The sequence below is a fragment of the Tachyglossus aculeatus genome, chromosome 18 (genome assembly GCF_015852505.1).
Source record: "Tachyglossus aculeatus isolate mTacAcu1 chromosome 18, mTacAcu1.pri, whole genome shotgun sequence".
Taxonomy (NCBI): Eukaryota; Metazoa; Chordata; class Mammalia; order Monotremata; family Tachyglossidae; genus Tachyglossus; species Tachyglossus aculeatus.
The window spans coordinates 21,314,504-21,323,029 of record NC_052083.1 but is presented as its reverse complement, the minus strand read 5'-3'; the positions used below and the strand labels follow the sequence as shown (position 1 = coordinate 21,323,029).

General features: G+C 46.9%; 1 pseudogene; it reads left to right on the top strand.

The window, feature by feature from the left end:
- Positions 1-1,656: 1,656 nt before the first annotated feature.
- On the top strand, positions 1,657-2,450 carry LOC119940040 (annotated as a pseudogene).
- Positions 2,451-8,526: the final 6,076 nt, after the last annotated feature.

The following is an 8,526-nucleotide window of genomic DNA, read 5'->3' as shown; positions in this document are numbered from 1 at the left end:
ACTGACTCTACTCTCAGCCCCACGACACCTACAGACATATCCATAAATTGTTTCAATGTCTTTCTCCCAGGCTAGACTTTAAACTCCTTTTGGGAAGGGAGCATGTCTACCAACCCTGTAGTACTGTACTCTACCAAGTGCTTAGTACAGTGTCCTGCGCACAGTAAGCATCCAATAAATACCGTTGATTGATTGATCTAGACAACCTATGAAAGAGCCTTCTCAAACGAATTCACAGGTTGTAGCTCCTCATGCAAAATGAGCTGGAAGGTGAAATGATTAACTACCTATTTCAGAATGAAATGCCTTTTTTTCCGTTGGATTACTTAACTAACTTCACTGTATAATTTGTTCACTCTGCTTCAATTTTCGGATGTTGTTACGTTCACAGTGAGAGTGGTGTACACAAAATCCACATCAGATTTCTCTCTGTCATGAGGGTTCAAAAATTGAAACTTGCAGAGAACTAGATGGATATTTTTTGCCCTTTCATGCCATTCTGTCACCCATTTAAACTCTCAGGTGGATATTAATCCGTTGGTTTGTCATTCAGTGATCCATTTAAATTGCTTCATTTTTTATTATGTTTCTTCTTATATTATTTTATCTGTTGCATATTTGTCAGTTTGTGCCCAATTGTTTTCCCCATTACATTTCAAGGTATTTGAGTGCAGGGACCACGTCTCTTGCCTCTATGGCATATTCCCAAAATCTTACTATAGGGTTCTGAGCCCAGAATGTGTTCAATAAAATTCAGTTGACGATGTTAATGTCACGACAGACATAATAATAATGAAAGTATTGGACTGAAGCTTCTGGATCACTGTTTGTGTGAATCTGTTAAGGATCCTGGACAAACAAGAATTTAGGGCTCTCAAGAATACTCAGCAAATTTCATTCCCATTAATTCCTTCCAAAATAATCAGTAAGAAAATAGAGTCCAACTCATTCCACAAAGGGAGTTGTGATAAAGTCATGGAAGGAGGAATGCTTTTTGTTATAAAGTCATGGAAGGAGGAATTCTTTCAGCTCTTCTGTACAATTCCCAAACCTGCTACCTGGGGTACAGGATGTATCCAAAGTAACTGCTGTTATGCTTTGAGCTGGGCTGACAGAATGCTGAATCAGGCAACAACCGCTACTCTAGTTATAGGAAAAATGGTTATAATAATGTTATTTGTTAAGTTTCCACCGCATGCCATGTACTGAATTAAGCATGCTTCCTGTCCTTAACGACCTTATAATCTAATGGGAGAAACAGATATAAAAGTGTTTACAAATAGGGTAACCCTAACCTTAATTGTTTTTTTTTTCTCTTCATGCATGAGTTTGGGAACAGGAGAACCAACTCTTCTAATAGGAACCCATGTATTTGCACAGGTATATCTGCTGTTTTTAGTATTCTTCCTTGCAATATGCTTGATGTGCTGCATGTTCTAATGCAGTCAATCAAATTTGATGTTCTGTTCTTGGACAAGGAAAGCACTTCCCTAAAATGGAAAAACTGTAAAAGAGCCTTTTTTTGGCAAAACAATCATTTTTTGTTTCCTACACACTAAGGTGCTAGTTATTGCATTTCCCCTTGAATTAACTGGAATTCAATATTTTTTCTCCCAAGGAAATTAGGTGGCCAAATAAAGACGGAAAACTTAACATATGTTTATTGAATTTATTTTTCTGGGACTCTCTGTACAGCCAAGCATTCAGTTAATGCTTTTCATCATTTTCTTGTTCTTCTAACTGCTAACATTGGCTGGAAACGTTATCATAATTATTGTGATCTGCCTGGAACTCCAACGTCAAACCCCAGTGTACTTCTTCCTTGCCAATCTCTCCTTCCTGGACATCTGTTATAGTTCCACCAATGTCCCCCAAATGCTTTCCAACCGGGGGGCGGGGGGCAGGGGGAGAGAAATACCATCTCATTCACCGGATGTGCCACCCAAATGTATTTTTCCCTCTCCTTTGGGATAATCAAATGAATTCTTCTTGGGGTCATGGATTATGATCGGTATGTGGCCATATGTCACCCATTGCATTGCACCATTATGTTGAACAGAGCGACGTGTGTACAGCTGGGAATGACCTCCTGGATCAGCAGCTTTCTGGTGGTGGTGTTTGTCTTCAGCATCATCATAGTCTTCATGCCTTATCTTCCTGTCGTGGTCTCCTATGCCCACATCCTCCTGTCAGTCCTCTGGAGACATTCCACCGCGGGGAGGTGCAGGGTCATTTCGACATGTGTTTCTCACCTGACTGTGGTGGCTCTCTTCTATGGGATGGCCATCTTTGTGTACATGCAGCCTCGGTCTGGTGCCTCTCAGGCTGGTGGAAAGGTCATTGCGTTAGTCTGTGCAGTAATCACACCCATGCACAACCCCCTGAGAAACCAGGAAGTGAAAGGAGCTCTGAGGAAAGTCATCGACAGACAGAAGACACCAGAACGTTAGGATCGTCAGTCGATGAGTGGTATTTAGTGAATCTTTACTGTGTAAAGAGTACTGAACTCAAAACTAGGGAGAGAACCATAAGAGTTGGTAAAAATGATCCCTGTCCTCAAGGAGTTGACAATCTAGCGGGCAAAGCTTTTTCTGTGGTGATTTTCATAGCATGAAGAGGTGATGCAGCGAGTCTTAGTGAATTAAGCGTATAACTGCTCTTCTCATTCAAAGGAGAGGCCACTGACAGTGAAATTCACCTATGAGTAGTTGAGTGGCTGAAAAGACAATGCAGCAGGCACAGTCAAGACCATGATATGTCCACCCAAAAACAATTCTTCATGGTGCAGTAGAAGAAAATGAAGGGGCTGTTAAGGGTTAGCCATGCTCAGTCACAAAATTTCTGGTCAATGGAGCAAGCACAGTCAAGACCATGATATGTCCACCGAAAAGCAATTCTTCACGGTGCAGTGGAAGAAAATGAAGGGGCTGTTAACTGTTAGCCATGCTCAGTCACAAACTTTCTGGTCAACCCATGGCAAGTCCCTTCATCTTCCGGGGTTTCCATTTAATTATTCCAAAGGAAACTCATGCCAAGGATGCTAATTGTTTCTAGAAAGGCCTTCAGCGAGAGTCACGGCAGTAGCCACCACTCCCACAGTTGGGGTCTGCTTGGGTCATTTCAAAGCATCAGGAAGATTGCAAGACATTTGCTAGGGAAGTGGGAGGGGAAAGGACTGGTTTTGAAGATATAATCCAGCTCTTAAAAATGACATCCTGTCTAAAGGGTAAATAATTTCCTGGAACACAATAGAAGCAGCTCCGCAGGGAAATGTACACCAACTCTGTTGTACTCTCCCAAGCTCTTAGTACAGTGCTCTGCACACAGTTAGAACTCAGTAAATACCACTGAAAAACTATATATTTTATATTAATGTCTGCCTCCCCCCTCTAGACTGTAAGCTTGTTGTGGGCAGGGAACATGTCTGTCAAGTCTGTTGTACTTTCCCAAGTGCTTGGCACAGTGTTCTGCACAAAATAAGCGCTCGATAAATACCATTGACGATGAGGATTGATGATTGATTGATGGTTAGAGAGTGGGTCTTTTCTGGTTTAGGGGTAAGTTTCTAAGAATAAATAAACCTAGCAACCAAAAAAGTACTTACTGGAAAATTCACATTTTGCAGCTTTAAGCTAAGTCAAAAAGTAAATGAAAACCTGATCTTTAATAAGTTCCTATTTTAGATTTTTATTAGTCTTTTACTTTTAAGACAGTGTGACACTGCCATTAAATTTTAGGAATTAAATTCATTAAGCATCTTCATATCCTTTGCTCAGGTTATAAGCAACATCAGGAATAACTGATTCTAGACACAAGCCCAGTCAATACTAAGTGGTTATTTAAACCAGATATTTGGTAAAATAAAAGGCAGTGGGGCAATGCCAACACACCCATATAGGGACACTTTTATTTGGCAACCCGTTTGAGACACCGTGAACAACTGGGTGCTTTTAAAGGGGTACACAATATGTCAGTGACTTGCTGAACTATGATCTGCACAAAAAATGCTAGGTTTGGGTTGACCTTTTTATTTTATTTTCCCTGACAAATAGCGGGTGGGATGGCTAGCTGCAGCTGTGGTGAGAGATGGGTGGAGGTGAGAGGAAGGTTCCATGAGAGAGGAGCGTAGGTGAAGAAGGTCCCAAGCTACCTGATTCCCTCATTCATTCATTCAATCCTATTTATTGAGCGCTTACTGTGTGAAGAGCCCCGTACTAAGCGCTTGGAAAGTACAATTCCCTCCCCCTATTTTCTAGCTGTGCTGAAGTCGAGTTTGATTACATTTGGGAAAGTGCATAGTCACCTAAATAGGCTGACTTGAAGGTGGTCAATTTTTGAGGAATTTGTCAAATAGGATAGATCACAGCGCCCTTGTGCACTTGTTCTGAGACTGTCTTACCTACAGGGGGCACCCCTTGGAACTAAGACTCCTGGAATGGCCTGTGGCCTCCCCAGCTCCACAGCGAAGAAGAGAAATAATTGGGATAGATGGCAGGTTTGCTCAGCCAACCCAGGTTCCAGACTGTCCCTCTCTGTGACTAGCACTATGGAGAAACCCAATCTGGATCCTGGATTTGACCTCTATTGGTTCCTGGTGATACAGGTACAGAACCTTGAAGAGAACGGGTGGCTCTGGGACCCAGGGAATACTGGTTGCCCAGCACCGTGAATACCCAGGGCCCACTCTCTAGTCTATTCATTTTCAGGCAAAATTCGAGTGCTACTGTGTCTTCCTTTGGTTCAAGAGGACGATAAGCCAAGGCTCGGTTGTACCAGCTTCCAGGTGTAGAAAAACTCAATTTCATTGGCTCAAGTTCCATCCACAAACACCGCGCGGCCTTGCTGCTCCCAGAAGGATCCTCTCCTCAGAGCGCCGCCATAGAAGCCCGGGACTCCGCTCCCGAGAGGCCCACCCGCCATCACACCGCGTGGCCCCTCTGTTCCCGGAAGGATCCAGTCCTCAGACCGCCGCCGCGGGGGCCGGAGTTCCCCCACCCTCCCTCTGTCCATCCCCCAGCAGCCCGCTATCGGGTGCTTATGCCCCGCGGCCGGGATCCTGGCAGCCCCCCACCCAGGCTTCTGCATCCCCACCCGACCACGCAGAGGCCCTCGGGATGGGCCCCCACCCTCCCACCATCGCTACACTCACTCCTAGAAGCCACCTCCACTCTGTCCAAGTAGCCAACTGGGATCGCGGGACATTGTTTCCCGCTGCTAGATCGCGTACATGGTGTCCCCCTGCTTGTTCACGGATCATTGCGTCCCCCTGCTGCCACCGCCCCCTCACCGCTTAAGCGACCATCCTTGAAGAGCCGCCCAATACCCCCCTGCCCGGTCCGGACCTGACTGATTCCCCCTCCCCCCGTCCCGCCTCCCCTCTCCCGGGAAAAAGGCCCTTGTTATCACCAAGTTACCTTAACAACAACCTCATTCACACCTACTCAGCCCTCCCATGCTATTTGGCTGTTCACTCCTCTCCCCAGGCATCTCCGCTCCCTGACCCCCCCTTAATAGTTCCACCCTACTCCAGAGTTGCCATGCATAGGACTCCCTCCTCCTCCACCTCTGAGACAAGTTCGCCAAGAGCCACGGGATTCTGCTTGCCATTAACCACTTTTAACTGAATTGACTGACCTATGGACAAATCATGGTCGCTTCTGCATGTTAATTGTTAACTGCTCTCTGCGATTTCATCGTCCGTTTATTTTATTATTCCCATCGAATGTTAATTGCTAACGTCTCTCCAAGATGTCATCACCTGCTAATTTTACTGCCATCGTATGTTAACTGTTAACTGCTGTCTGCGATGCCATCATCTGCTTATTTTTTGCCATCACATAGTAGTTGTTATCTGCTCTCTGTGGCATCATCATCTGCCTAGTTGTTATCTGCTCTCTGTGGCATCACCATCTGCCTATTTTATTATTGTCATAGCATGTTAATTATTACCTACCCTCTGCGATGCCATCACCTACCTATATCAGTGCTACTGGGTTATGCTTCTGCATTTCAATTGTAAACCTCCCGCCGTGCTGTCATTTACCCTGCTGACCTCACCATGAACTATCAATTCCCTTACCCCCAACTGCCATTCCCATTCCTCACCTTCCTCTTCCCCTCTCCCACCCAAATTTTTCCCTCCCTTTCCCCCCCCCACCACCACTCCTCCTCACCCCCTACCCAGGATCCCTCTGTACCAGCGCCAACCCTCACTTCCTCCCTCCCTACACCCTCCCTCCCCTCCTGCTCACCCTCACCCCATCCTAGTTCTCCTTTCCCATCGCCACCCCTCTTCCCACTCTCCCCGCCTAGGTTCCGAAACTCATCCCAATCCAAACCCTCCCCACCCCTCGCACCCTTCCCCCTCCATCCCCTCCCTCCACAGCTGCTGCCAAGTGTGGCCTCTGGAACCCCCACTCCGTTATAGGTAAGCTACCTTTCATCCTGGAACTATTCCTTTCCAGGTCTTTACTCCTCCTCGCCCTAACTGAAACATGGCTGTCAACGGACGACACAGTCTCTTATGCTACTCTCTCCAGTGGAGGCCTCTTCTTCTCCCACTCCCCCAGACTCAACGGAAAAGGAGGAGGTGTCGGTTTCCTTCTTGCCCCCAATGTTGCTTTCGCACTATCCCTCCTCCCCCTTCCCTTTCCTTCCCTTTCTTTGAAGCCCACATTATTAGCCTCTACCACTGCCTCCAGATTCTTGTATCTGTCATCTACCACACCCGCGGCCCCAACTCCAACTTCTTTAGCAATTTTGACCCCTTCGTCACCTTCCTTCTCTCCTTTTCCATGCCCACTCTGATCCTCGGAGACTTCAACATCCACATGGATATCCCTGGTGACTCCTCTGCCGCCTGCCTTCTATCTCTCCTTGATGCTGCCAACCTCTTTCTCCACCCCACCTCGTCCACTCACCAACTTGGTCACACTCTCGACGTCATCCGTTGCACTATTCCACCTTCACCAACTCTGAAATCCCTCTCTCTGATCGTAACCTTCTCCCCTGCCTCCTCACTCACACTCCTCTCCCCTGTAAATCTATATTACTACCTCACAGAGGCCTCTGCTCTCTCGACCCCATCCATCTTTCTGAGCGCCTCACACGCCACCTCACCTCCCTTTCCTCCCTACCCAATCTTGATGATCAGATTACTCCTCTCAACTTTACCCTCTCTACTCAGCTCAACTCCCTCGCTCCCCTTTCCCTTCACCACTCTTGTACCACTAACCCACAGCCCTGGATCACTGCCACTGTCCTCCTCCTTTGCTCTTATGATCAAGCTGCTGAACGCTGCTGGCAAAAGTCTAAACACCATGCCAACCTCGTTCATTTCAAGGTTATCCTTTCCTGCCTTAAATCTGCCCTCTCCTCTGCCAGACAAAACTATTTCTCCTCTCTTATTGACACCCATGCATGCATCAGTTCTCTGGTACATTTAACTCCCTTCTCAAGCCCCCTGTTCCTCCCGCTCCGCCTTCCCTCACTCCCAAAGATCTGGCCTCCTACTTTATAATAAAATTAAATCCATCAGGTCTGAACTCCCCAAAGCCACTCCCCCCAATTCTGCAACGTCCCGGCTCTCAACAATCTCCGCTATTCTCCCATCCTTCCCAGCAGTATCCTCAGAAGAGATGTACTCCTTCCTCTCAAGTGCTACTCCAGCCACCTGTGCTTCTGACCCCATTCACTCTCATCTTCTGAAATCTCTCACTCTGTCCCTTCTCCCCTCCTTCACTTCCATCTTCAACCGCTCACTTTCCATTGGTTCCTTCACCTCTGCCTTCAAACATGCCCACGTCTGCCCCATCCTAAAAAAACTCTCTTGACCCCATTTCCCCTTCTAGTTATCGCCCTATCTCCCTCCTACCCTTCCTTTCCAAACAGCTAGAATGAGTCATCGACATTCGCTGCCTCGAATTCCTCAACGCCAACTCTCTCCTTGACCCCCTACAATCTGGCTTCTGTCCCCTCCACTCCACCAAAACTGCCCTCTCAAAGGTCACCAGTGACCTCCTTCTTTCCAAACCCAATGGCTCCTACTCTATCCTAATCCTTCTCGACCTCTCAACTCCCTTCGACACTGCTAATCACCCCCTTCTCCTCAACACGCTATCCAACCTTGGCTTCACAGACTCTGTCCTCTACTGGTCCTCCTCTTATCTCTCCAGCCGTTCATTCTCAGTCTCCTTTGTGGGCTCCTCCTCCTCCTCTCATTCCCTTACTGTAGGGGTTCCTCAAGGGTCAGTTCTTGGTCCCCTTTTGTTCTCTATCTACACTCACTCCCTTGGTGAACACATTCGCTCCCACAGCTTCAACTATCATCTCTACGCTTATGACACCGAAATCTACATCTCTGTCCCTGCTCTCTCGCCTTTCCTCTAGGTTCATATCTCCTCCTGCCTTCAGAACATCTCAATCTGGATATCTGCCCGCCATCTAAAACTCAATATGTCCAAGACAGAACTCCTTATCTTCTCTCCCAACCCCTGCCCTCTTCTTGACTTTCCCATCACTGTTGAC